This window comes from Salarias fasciatus, chromosome 15 (assembly GCF_902148845.1).
Source record: "Salarias fasciatus chromosome 15, fSalaFa1.1, whole genome shotgun sequence".
NCBI classification, from domain to species: domain Eukaryota; kingdom Metazoa; phylum Chordata; class Actinopteri; order Blenniiformes; family Blenniidae; genus Salarias; species Salarias fasciatus.
In genome coordinates this window covers 21,091,887-21,105,254 of record NC_043759.1, presented here as the reverse complement: position 1 = coordinate 21,105,254, position 13,368 = coordinate 21,091,887, and the positions used below count along the sequence as shown (strand labels likewise).

Here is a 13,368-nt window from a genome sequence, read left to right as displayed (position 1 = left end):
TACTCATCTTGTCATTCATGGGGGATTTTTACAATTTTAATACATTATGGGCAAGTGATTATCTTCAAAAAGGCCTAAATGATTGGAATATTGGTAAATATTCTGTTATTGGAAATTAATACATTATTTGGTTACTTCAGAGAGTTCAAGAATGAACATGAAGTTTTGGAGGAAGGCGAATGGAGGGACTTCTTTAGAGACAGACAGAGACCCAGAGTCGATCACAGAGTCGTACCCGGAGCCGCCTGCATAAACCAGAGAGCAATCAGCCATGCCGGATATTTAAAGGGCTGTGAATTCTGTGTCTTTGGTGAAAAACCTCTTGTTCGGCTTTCACGAGGATTACTGCCTTTCCTCTCTACCTATACATCAAACGCGCAGCCGTAATTCTCATGCACGCTCACGCCCGCTCGGCCGATGTCTTACAGGAGCTGATGAGGCACCGTGAGGGAGAACAAAAAAGTTAAAATGGACTGCCTTCATCGCAGGGAAAATACCACTTCTGGAGCACATCGGCTGTTCAGATTTGATGAAACACAGCAGAGAAGGAGTCAAGAGAGTCATTTTTCTCTCTTTTAAAACTCACATGGAGCGCAGCTGGAAGAGCTCCTGTCTTTTAGCGAGCCGCTGATGGGCTCCGACGAGACGGGGCCGCTAATGGTTCGCGCTTGTTTGTGATGTCCGGGTACAGCTTCTCCTCCTCACAGTTCTCTCCCTTAAACGCACACTGTCAAAAGTTATTTTCAAAAAAAAAAAAAGTACCGGCGCTGATGATAAAGACAGTTCTGAGGAAGGACTTGAAGAGGAGAACCACATGGCGGGGGAAACCTTTTGGAAAACGTGGAAACGGCTCCTGAATGCACATTCATCACGTTTTGCTGACTCCACTTCCAAGTCACATACATCACGTCGGACTTAATAGTCTGTAGAACATGATTCCCGCTGCATTTTTCTTTTGGAGATGAAAAATGGTCGGAGGACCGTGGGTGTTTCTTTATTCAAAAAGAAGAAAAATCGGATTTTCATTGTGATGATTGTGCAAGAATGGAAATGGCTACCTTGCCAAATCTCCCTCCAGAGGATGATAAAAGACAGTAGCATGCCTGGTGTGAAGCCAGTTCTTTACGCCATCAGTTTATGGAGCTGCTATTGCACATTCTGACATATGGCTGCTTATGTAAAAAATCCAAAGCAATCCTGAGTGAAATCTCATTAAAATTCATTCCATGAAAACTGTGTGTAGCGTACACAAGAAGTACTTTCCCAGAGTTAGAACGAGCACGTACCTGATTGCATTAATGATTCTTACAGAAAAGTAAGACGTCTGTTCAGCTAAAGTGTCCCGATGTGGGGGAAAAGCTAAACAAAACACGCTTTTTAAAGACTTTGTGACCAGTTATAACAGTTTGGGACAAAACGAAGCCGAGAGTTCCGTGAAAGTTATACTGCAACTCGAGGAAAAATGTTTACTTCGGCATGAAATTAGAGATGTTTTCCCATTAACTCCACACAAAGCAGGATCATTAACTACCTCATTGACTTCTTCATTGGAGAACTCTATTTTGTCTTTTCAATTAATTACAAATTTGCAATATCACTTCCTGAACTGAAGTCACGAGTCAACTCATTTATTTGAATAATTGAGAAATGACAGATAACTTCAACGTATTAAAGAAATATCTTGGTAAGATTAAATTTTTTTTTTTTCTAGATTTTCAGCAAAGAAACCACTCCCCCTTTCAGGATGTACTTTTAAAGCTCTGACGCGGCGCTGATGGTAAACTTTCCGAAATGGAGGCCGGCTATAAATCATCTGGGTAATTATCAATTGATTGAAGCAGCTATCTCACGGTGAAAAACACTTGAAGCGTAATACATCAATTTTAATGGCATTTCTTAATCAGAACGCTCAGCAATCAGAGGAGACCAATTAGGGCTCCAGAGATAGAGACCCGCCATTAATAATCAAACTTGGCTGCCACGGCATTGGCTGCATTCTCAAAAGAGGGTGTTGGAGCCTCTCTCAGCTGGACTCCTCGCTTCAGAGCGAAGGTATCGCTGAAAGAGCCGAGATCTGTAATGTGAGCTGGAAAACAAAGTGGAGGAAATCGTAAAGCTCCAAATCCTGAGCAGCTTTGAGTCGACCCGACTGTCAAATTACCAACGGGCTGCCGTGAGTGTGGTTTAAATTCTCCTCTCATAAAAAAATCAAAAGGCTTCTTTTGCAAGTGACAGTGAGTTTTTTGTCCAGAGAGAAGAAAGGAGGGAATGTGGACAGGCTGATCTAAAAAGAAAAAAAGAAAAAAAAAAAAAGAAATGCCTACTCGGGAAAGCTATAAAACTACAGCGGGGCCCACAGGCACCGGGCAATGACAAGAGCTATCTTTACAATAGCACCTTCAGCAGCCGCCTTATTAACATTACGGTCAGTTTTATCACGAACAAAGCCGGCGTGTCTTTGAATACAAAACGCAGGCAAACTGCAACACATAAAATGTGCGAGGCGCGGGGAGACCGAGACCCTTTATGTCTTTCCAAAACAGGAGTTTACTTCCCTCTCATTCTCGCCGGTGGCTTCCTTGGCTGCGTATGAGTGGCGATTGCCTGCCTTTTCAAGTCGACTCCAGTGAAAGGTATGTATGCACAGAGAGAGGTTAAGTAGCCGGGCTCACTTGTGAGGGGCGCCGCGAGTATAACCAACCTCACTGTAATTGCTATTTCTGCTCCCACACACACACACACACACACACACACACACACACACACACACACACACACACACTGATGATATGGGTGGATTTATCATGTCAGTGGTGTGGCTTATTGAGTCCTCCAGGACAGATCAGTGGGTAAAAAAAGAAAGAAAAAAAAAAAAACATCAACACGCTGACATGTTTTCCCACTTTGCAAACTGTACCGGCTTCAAAAACTCGGACTCAGACAACCAGAGAAGCGTACTGGAAAAACTAATCCTGTCAGCTTGTATGATATTGCATTGTCAGAGTCAGGGCTTACCTGATTTCTGTCCTGCTGTCTTTATAACTAAAGCCATTTATATAAAATACCTTCCCTTTCTGATGCATCGATGGGTCGGGCTGAACCTGGAGACGCTGTATACACACAGCACTATGCAGTGCAATACTCTGTGCAAAGTGATATATTGCTTTTCAAAGCCTGTTTTGATTGAATTCATAATGTGAAGAAAGCTACCACCAGATAGATATTTATGTGGGCGTACAACAGTGACATCTACTTTTTTTATGTTTATACTCCATCTCTAAAACTAATATCAAGCATCCAGCGACACAAGGAAAATTGAAAGTGACTGGTTTTAACCACCGGATGGCAGCATTTTAATCCAGCCTTAAATATTACTTTCAGAGAAGAAGTTGATGAAACAGGAAGGAAAACTGACTTCACACGACTTCCCAAGTTAAAAGGCATCATTTTTGCATTTTAGTTTCAGAAAAACGAAGGAAAAGAACACGCACGCTGCAGAGAACATTAACAATGACGGGAAACACACAAGCCTAGCTCCCATTAAGGAGCTCGACTCACAGTTGATCGGTCAAAATACAGATTTCTTCTCTTTTTGTTTTTTTACGCTTGCATGACATGCACGTTTAAAACACTTCACATCATGCATAAACATTTGTAAGCAGTAATTCTGAGTTGCTATTCATTAATAATGTAAAAAAAAAAAAATCAATGAAACCTCATTTGACCTGACTGAGACATTGCTTCAACTCTATATAACTGAGTCATGGGTGTTAACTGCACCTATAAAAAAAACATTAAAAAGCCATTTGGCTCTACAAAAGCAGATGTATAAAGAAATCATTTCTTTTTGCTTCATGCAGAGCGCATTAAAGCGGTTATACTTATCGAGGGCATATGTCAAGTTGACAACAATGACTTCAACCATGGCATGTCGCACAAAAGACTCGGCAACTACACTGTATGCGCCGACTCATAAATGACAGAACTGCAAAAGCAGGATGTATGTATTTAATAATGTTTTAAGAAATGGCTTCTCAGAGTAGTTATGGGAAAATGTGAATAAAATGAATGTATCCTCCATTGTGAGTACTTTCTAAGACATTCAATAAAAAAAAAACATCCTCTGCTAAGAGTCCTTCTCATACATTGCTGTTTTTGTCATATGAGCAACAGGTTAAGCAGGACAGCTGATACTCTGGGACAGCAGGTGAATTTATATCCCAACTAATGTCAAAACACATTCCAAAAAGGCCATTAATGATGAACGAAGACAAGGAAAATGCGATGTTAAAGCCGGTGAATCAAGTTCTGCTCCATGAAGCCAATCACAGGAGACTGCTCGACTCCCAGCGCCCGTCAATCACAGAGTCACGCCCCACTTTTAACACGTTAAAACAAATTAAAGCCAAAATCATACTTCATCAAACAACACAAGATCAGAACTACCTAAAATGCCCTGAATAATCCTCCTTAATCACTTACTAACAAGGAGGGATTAGAATTTCAAACAAGCCACCAGGAGGCAATGAAGATGTTCTGGCTTTTCTTTCGGGGAGCCGTCATATTGTCTATCATTGCATACAGATTATGGTTTTAAGGCATTCGGGGATAAGAGATGCTGTAGTTTTGTTCCCCCCCACTTTTTTTTTTTTTTTTTTTTTGAAGATGCCATAATAAAACCTTCCAAAGTCTCTTTTGGGCGCCACGTTCAGGTGTGCATCTGCGACAAACCCCTCTGACCATTAGACAAGGCTACAATTCAAAAGTCCGCAAACAAGAACAGCATGTTTTCATTATTACTTGCTGCCAGATGCCTCGCCGTAATTACCAGATACAATTAACGATCCCGGTCATTGTGCTGCAGGTATTAAAGGAAAACCTTGTGCCCGCGTGAATTAATCAGAGCTGCAGTTGCATGCATCAGGGTTTTAGGTGCTTGGGACCGGGGCCAATATTTTATAAGCCGTTGTAGTCCTTGGAAGAATACAGCCCAGCTAAGGCAAACAGGTTGTAAATAGGATGCCATTACAGATGCACATCACACCTTCTGCAAACACATGATTTATGAATCCTCTTAACTGAAAAGCTACCCTTCAGCCTACACTGTTGGAGTATGCAAATGAGACACGGCTGTAAGTCGCTCTTATGTATACCTCCATTAATTGTGAAATATTTACATATTCGCGGGAGATAAATGATTTAAGACTTTTACAGTTGCAGATTTAGCAAATCTCTCAGAATAATTTGCACGGTGAAGGATGAAGGGGGGGTGGGGGGGGGAGGAATGGCTGGATGCAGGCAGGTGAAAGCCGGCGAGTGAGAGTAAATCTGTATAAAAGGTCATAATGATTTTAGAAGATTACTGCCAAATCCTGCTTGATAGCAAATATTATCAACACATTAAATTGCCTGTGTGTTGTGAAGGCAAAAAGACAAACGACAATGCACAAACAGCAATTACCGCAGCACATAAAACTGCAGTTTTACAGTGACAGTACAGCAGCAGAGCTCAAATACTATTTTTTTCTTTTTTTTTTTTTTGTAATTTCCCATGGTTCGGAGAAGAAAGGCGAGGGAAATGAGTTGAAGTGACATCAGTGACCAGTGAAATTTGTTTTCCTCTTGAAGTAATTTGAAGTCTGGTTCGCCTCAAGCGGACGGAGCTGGCCCGAGCCTGACACGCCACCTCAGAAACCTGCACCGGCAAGCCACGCTTTATAGGCGCCGCTTCTCCACCAGGCAGATTCAATTATTTAATTTCAAATAAATTATTACATAATAGACCCATGTCCTTTTTAAAGGACCAGCGCGCTCTCGAATAATGCCTGCCACAGTCTGCATTTTGAAGCTGCTCCTACATACCTAGAATAGGTTTCATATTATATTATGGATGATGTTTATTCCAAAGTGGAGATAAGATAGTAAAGTGCACCTTATTAAAATGACTAAGGTTCATAAAAGAGACGCCGGGGGAGCCGGCACTGTCAGATAGCCTCAGAGCAGAAATATTCCTGTTGCCAGGCTTAATGGGAGCCCGCATAAACAACAAAATATGGCACTGGTTTTATTGGTGGTGGTGATGGGCCGCCAGATAAAAAGGCTCGCGCGTCAACCTCCCTCTCATCTCTGCCCAGACCGTGGAGCGGACCTGCTGAGTCATCATATGGGGCTAACAGGCTTAAGCTGCCCCCTGTGGGGCAACTCACCACACAAGAGCTTCCCGGAGCGCCGGGCCCCCAAGACGTGGCGTCACGGGCTTTGGTCCAAGGCGATCCTTTCGCCCGTTCTCCCCTCCCAAACATGTCAAGTGAATTTATACACTTCACGTGGGTATTAGAATTATGGTAATGCTTTAGATTTTTTTTTTTTTTTTTTTTTTTTTTAAGCTGAGCCTCTGAGCTGGTCTTTATTTTTCTTTTTTTTACTAATATTCAACACCTTGTTAAATTACATTTGGGTGTAAGCTATTCATACACTTGGAATTGGGTCCTTATCTTGAAGTATGGCCCTTGGCCCTGGCTCCTAGTGTCAGCTTGCTCGCTCAAGGCCTAATGAGTCCCAGCATTTTGTCGAGCTTGGCTCCGCTTCCTGGAAAGCATCGCTGAAGAACTACATAGAAAATATTAAGGCCACGGCAACACAAGGACATGGGCTAATGCACTGCTCTCAACAAACGGCATGTATACACGTGATATAGTGCTCAACATGAATGGATCCACAAAAGAACATGCATTACACGGAGATACTGGTGAGTTACATTTTCACTACAAGCCCATTCAGCTGATCCCATATCTCTCTTTGTTGTTTTTTTTTTTTTTAAACCATGGTTATCTTTAGTGTAGTCTTTGCTAGTTTTCATGCTTGATACCCTTCCACCAGCAGCTGACGGCCCACTCTCAAGATAACACTCAACCCGATGAGGAGCACTGAAAAAAAAAAGAAGTCAATCTTTTATAATAACCTATAGCTGCAGATTTTTCCTGAGGATTCAGCAAATAAGTTATCAGTCTATTTTTCTTTTTAATCCAGAATTAGAACCCCACTTTAAATGGAAAGACATAGATGAAAGCGATCTACCGACACAAATCTCCACGGATGTGGGAGGTTCACAGCTTAGTGCATTTTGAGACCATTTAGGTCTCTGAACAGGGAAACTGCAGGCCTTTTAGAAATGTGATCCCAGCATCACCGGCCCTTCAGTGACTGTGCTGAAGAGGGCAGCTGAAGAGACTGCCTTTCATAGTTCACTGATCTCTAAAAAGCTGGGAACGCACGGCATTTGCTCATGGCCTTTTGCCCCGCGTATTAGCAAGCGTATTATGTTTTGTAATGGGTGCGATGCTAAATATTCATATTCAAGCAAAAGATATCACTGCCGCTGAAATCCAATAGGAGCTGCACAAAGGCTGCGGCAGCACATGTAAAGGACTCGTACAGCGACTGTGGCAAAGTCACCTGACCAATGTCTATCTTCACTGACCTTGGATGTCACATCAGTGAGTACTCAGAAATATTTTTTGTTTTTTTTCTCGAGTGATATTTTCAGAAAAGGTTTTGTCTAAATTCATTAGTCTGGACAGCAGCTACTCTTCTCCACAGTTCCTCATTAGACCACATGTCCACAGGGTGAGAAACCGCCAGTGTTTCAGCTACATATAATTACCAGGTGTTAGAAACCAAAAAGACAGAGAGAGAGAGAGAGAGAGAGAGAGACTGTGTCAGTGCGGTTTGTTTTGGAGGAGTATTACATCTCGTCCTCTTCCTCCGCTCGCTGAAAATGCCTTCATCGTGTCGCTATCAAAGCCGCACAACAGCCAAGCAACTGCAGGCGGATCAAGCATTCTCCCAACTCCGCACATCAAGCCTGTTGCCTTAGGTACACTAATAAACACGGCTGAGATGTCTTTAATCCCGCCACAATCGCTGATTGCTGGATGTTTCAAAAATAAGTGCATCAAAATGAGCCACTTCAGAGCAATTAATCGACCTCGGGCCATGGATAGACCTGGGAGGAACGTGGCGAAGACGATCCAAGTTAGGTCCCGCTCGTCTTTTAGTTGCATCGCTCGCCACTTGAAGCGTGCCCACTTGAAGCAGGGAAGGAGAAAATAAAGATGGTGCATGTACCACCTTGATAAACACGCTGCCCTCAGCTGGCTGTAAGCACCACTTGTGTGGCTCTCGCCATTCAATGCAACGCTTACAGAGGGATTTCAAGCCGGCGTCTCCATCAGAACAAAAGCAGGCGCGGGTATAGATGTATATATGGTGGCTGCAGTGCAGGAAAATTAAATGGTACACACACTTAAAGAGCACAGTGTTGATAAACTCAGTTGTGGTAGATAGTCTACAGTAGCAGTCACCAAAAAATGCATTACATTTTGGGAGGAAAATAAAAGTATTACTTCCAATATGACCAATTTCAACCCGAAAAATCGAAATATGTCTTTTATTTAACCTAGGAGTGTCAAACTCATTTTACCTCAAGAGTTTTGGAGAGGTAAATAATAGCATTATCATAAATAACGACCACATATCTGTTAAAATGCAACATAGAATTAATAAATCATTGAGAAGTTGACATTTAATTAACTATCATTCCACGACACATGAAAAACAAGAACATCGACCTTCGATGTCATCAATACGGTGCCTCAGTTCACCACATGCTTACAGATCACAGTGGATCTATTTGCACTATTTACATCTTCAGATTCAGGAAACATATCTGTTTGGCTACATGTAGTTTGAAAACAGAAATATAGAAGGCTAGCTCTTATCGTGGTCAGAATAACTTGTCAAATTCTAGAACTCGTCTTTAATGCAGACACGTTTCTACGTCTGTGTACTAATCCTGATCACCACATAATGCAGGCTAAAGTGCGCCCCTGGCGGTCAAATCCATAAATAGCAGTTCATGTCAGAAGAACGGCCGGTTTTGAGCCGTGGACCATAGGTTTGGCTCCCCTGATTCAACCCTCTGGGCCCATTTTGCAAGGCTTCCGCTTTAAAATAGCCATTAAATATATGGCCATAGCTTCCGTTGTTGTGTTGTGATGTTTCAATACAGCAGAAAGAGGCAGCGCACCAGCAAATTAAACGTTGGAAGTGAGTGGATGAAATTACCCTGTTTGATTGTTGCTAAAGTTGTGTTTGGGGCCTGCAAAAACAACATTACTCTGTCAAATGTTTCCCTCTTTAGCTATATTTCGCTGTTTCAGTGTATCTTTTTATTCCATCAGCGGCAGAGTAATGGGTTAATGCTTAATAAATACAGCACGACTCGGTTCTATTCATTCCGCAAAAGTCTCTCCACTGTACCATAAAAAGGTCTGTTGTTATTGCCAGGAAATTATTGCTATTATGATTAGTTCTCTCATGATTGCCAATTACGTTGCACACAGCTAAGCCACATGATTGCATGAAGTTTTAGCCGTGGTCGAATCGAAATGATGGATGCAATGCATCAACATCACAGACTGCACACTTAATAGGTTAATACCTTTAAAATGAGATCCATTGTCAGCCAGTTTTAAATTATGCAAATGTTTCAGCAGACCGAGTCTGAGGAGTTCCTTACAGTATTATGTTGTCGCCACAGATAAAACCTATTGAAAAATCACCAACACACAGTCAAGAGAAGTTAAATAAAGTATAAAGTAGCTGTGAGTGGAACCGATGTGAATTATGGACTGAGAAAATTAGTGTTAATATTAAAGTTAATAGCCGGTGTAACTTGCCTAAGTGAATTTCATCCTTGCAGTTATGAGAAAAACACCACAGCTGAGACGTCACGCTCAGAGTACAGCGTAAGATCAAAGCGTGTTTGAGGATTTCTCTGTATCTTTACTCGTTTTGTTGCATTTCTCCAGCTCCAAACAGAGATTTCCAGCAATGGCAGACAACAAAGGGAGACTGCAAAGGCTCAGTCAAAGGCTGCTGACCATTGTTTTTACGGGGTGCGCAGTAATGTTCCAATTTGCTCAACGCAACCTACGAAACGGACTGCAATTATTGAAATTTTGTAAAAATCTAATGGAGCATTTCTTCAAAATGTGATTGCAAAATAAATAAATAAGGCGCGTAACCTTTTTAACCTTGGAGAAAATAGACTTCCTTGTCTATCACAGGCACAAACGCATGGCCGATTGCTCTTCATTTTCATTCTGATTGGGGGCGGGTTGGTCCAGATTGGCCTTCCAATATCCACCGCTCCAGCAGAATCACTGTAATTGCCAGCTACATTCGCAGTTTTAATATTTTGCTTTGGTGAGCGGGTGCAGATAAACAGAGGCATTATATTCTAGAGAGGGAGACACTGGAAATGATTCATCCAAACTGCTGAGGCACTATTGTGCGTGTCTGACACAAGGAAAAAAAAACAAAACAAAAAAAAAAATGGGGGACTTGGCATTCTGCGATCATGCTGTTTGGTGAGTCTGGACCAGGTAGCATCGATCCCGAGAGGGAACGAGAAACACTACAGATCCTGATTTTATCCTATTTATTTATTCTATCCTGCATTTACATCACGCTACACAAATTAAATACTTTTTACCCCGAACATACCTTCTGTTTCAGCTGTATTCTAGTTTCATTTTCTATTTGCGCTCCACATTCCTCACTTACAGCACATTGTTTCCAAACATATCTGTGCAAAAGCGCTTTATTAATGAATATGATGTGGTTATGGTAACCTGCAACATGAGTGACGTGAAACAGAAAAAAAAAACATAGTAATAAACAGCCTGGAGCCACAGTATTGTAATTTGCTGACCGTAACAGAAGTGTGTGTGTGTGTGTGATGTGTGTGTGTGTTTTCACTTGGCCTTTACTAATGGGATAAATGCCTCTGGGTAATTTCTAAATGAATTCCTCCGGCCAAAGCCGCTCCCAGGGCCAACCTAAATCACATTTGATATAGAAGGATTATCCCTGATTGAGTTTATTGCTAAAGAAGCTTGTGACAAACTGGAGGAACCGACACTACTTGCAGAGAGGTGAGGCTTACATGACATTACACACACACACACACACACACGCACTGGAGATCTTCTCCACCCCTCTGTGATCCTCCACCTACAGTATCTGTGCGCTCCATCCAGACAGGGGCGGCTCTCCCTCGCCGCTGTGCGGCGCGAGAGGTGAGGAGCCCCGGCTAAACGCTCCCGGATCGCAGGCAAACGCATTGTCTTGGCTGGAGCCCGCCTGTTCGGGAGAGGAGGACTACCGCTAAAGCCCTTAATCCCCCGCCTTGATTCGCGATAGCCCGCTAGGTTTTCAAATGTCATCAGCGGGGAAGTGTGTCCCGCTCCTGCCCCACATGTTCAGCCCATTAATGCAAGCACACACACACACACACACAACACACACATTATATTTAGTAACTCACGCTCACGGCGGGGCTCGTAAACAGGCATCAGTGCAGAGACCAGTGAGGATTGACAGCTCTGTTGTTAGATATGAAGCCTCCTCATAAATCACGCTAAACATGGACGACAGACATATATATAAAAAAAATGCAATAACACCACTATGATTAGAAACTTTTTTGTGCCTCTCCTCGCTGGCCGGCATGACAAACATTGGGCATTTCTAAATAGTTGGATTTGGAAAGTTTGTGTGCAAGCAAAACAAGCAGAATGTCCTCCACACAAGCGGCGCTCTACTTCACAGCCAAGGGTACAGCAGCACTTGACTGTAACAACACATGGGGCTGGTGATGAGTAATGCCTGGCTGTCTCCACGACGAGTCCTGCTGCCCCGTGCAGCACACAACTTACACGCATCTGCACACGATCAGCATCATAACACGCTTTTTTTGTGTGTGTGTGTGGGGGCAAATACGCACAGACCTATAGGAGATGTAGCGTGTGCACGCTGCAAATGCCATTGTTTATTTTGGGAACGCATGCAATCCAAAGATGCAGAGCGAGCGAGGTGCAAATGAAAGAAGAAAAAAAGCATGCAGACTGAGCTGATTTGCACAGTCATTTGTGAAATTAAGGCACGAAAAATGAACGGGTTTTTTTCACGGTTAGAACGATTTTTTTAGAATATCCAGGGTTTAAATCTGCTATTATTAATAATTATGCGCGATTGTCATCAGCAGCACTGCTGATATGAATGCCGATCGCGGTCACGCTCACGTTATTTTATTCTTTTTTTTTTAAGTGTTTTGTTTCCGCCACAAGCTGCAGGACGCGAAGTTTTAATTCTTGCAGGAGCGCTTGCGCACAACGTGAGCTCCGTACACAGCACTGGGTAGGCTCCGGTCCTCGGCTAGGGGCTGGCTGTAAAACTGATGATCCTCCTCATTCATTCATGATAGGACAAGTGCCCGTGCACTGGTCTGAACTCCCAACCTAACACAAAGCAATGTCAGAGCGGAGCGTGCGTGGCGACCGCGGGCAGAGCGCTTACCTCGGCGGCCGCTCGGTTGCTCCTGTCCCCCCGGCGTTTGTCCTTGTTTCGCTACGGCGCTGATTATGTATGAACGCTGCCTCTATCCCGCTCTTGCATTTTACAAAAAGACATTAAAAAAAAAAAGAAGAAGAAGAAGAAGAAGAAGACAGGAGGGGAAGAAGAGTGTGCAGCGGCAGCGTCTGTGCGCCGGTCGGTGACTGGCCTGTCTGCGCGTCCCCGAGCGGAGCGGAGCGGACCGGGACTTGGCAGGCGCGTCTCCCGTGTTGCTCGCAGCGCGGCGGCGGATCTGAGATGTAAGCGACTGCTCGGACGGACTGGCACACCGTGTGGCCACTTTACTCCCGATGCCGCTCCTCCCCTTTCGCTCCGGTGCGCTCACGCCGGCCCTACAGCGCCCCCCGCCCGCCACTGTAAGCCACTGCGTGCGCGCCCGCGGAGGCGCTCCTCACCGGGAGGCTCCGGGGAGGAGTAACAGCCGGCGCGGGGACACTAAAGCTTTACGTGAGCCCATATTTAGTGACATTTTTACTCAATTTCTTTGAAAAACAACTCGAGAGTAAACAATTAACCTGAAATTAGTTGACAATTATTTCAATAAAGGCTGCACGGGATGATGAAGCTGCTGCGATTGTTTCCTCGGGTCAAATCCCTTCAAAAGGTGCAGCAGTGCTGGTTGTTTTTCATTCTTTGGTCCTGCAGTACCCAGAGCACGCCTGGGCTTTTTTTTTTTCCATCCTCTACCTGGTGCTTAAATGCTGGTAATTACATTCACTTAGCATCCCGGCTGTAAATCAGTCCCTGATTAGATGGCTGGAATGGAAATCAACGGGGCTCTCTCTGGCTTGATCCAAATTGCCTAAAATCAATGTCCTTTTTTTTTTTTTTTTTTTTTTGCCTCCCTAACCACTTTTCCATGAGCTACAATGAGCGATGTGATGTGGT

At 43.5% G+C, this 13,368-nt stretch overlaps 1 protein-coding gene across 1 annotated transcript in view; it reads right to left on the bottom strand.

Moving 5' to 3' along the window:
• Positions 1–12,546, bottom strand: part of klhl29 (kelch like family member 29) — a 223,042-nt gene extending 210,496 nt beyond the window's left edge. Inside the window, exon 1 of the mRNA XM_030109884.1 lies at positions 12,424–12,546. The gene's annotated coding sequence lies outside the window, so the exon portion shown is untranslated. The remainder of the gene's footprint in view (positions 1–12,423) is intronic.
• Positions 12,547–13,368: the final 822 nt, after the last annotated feature.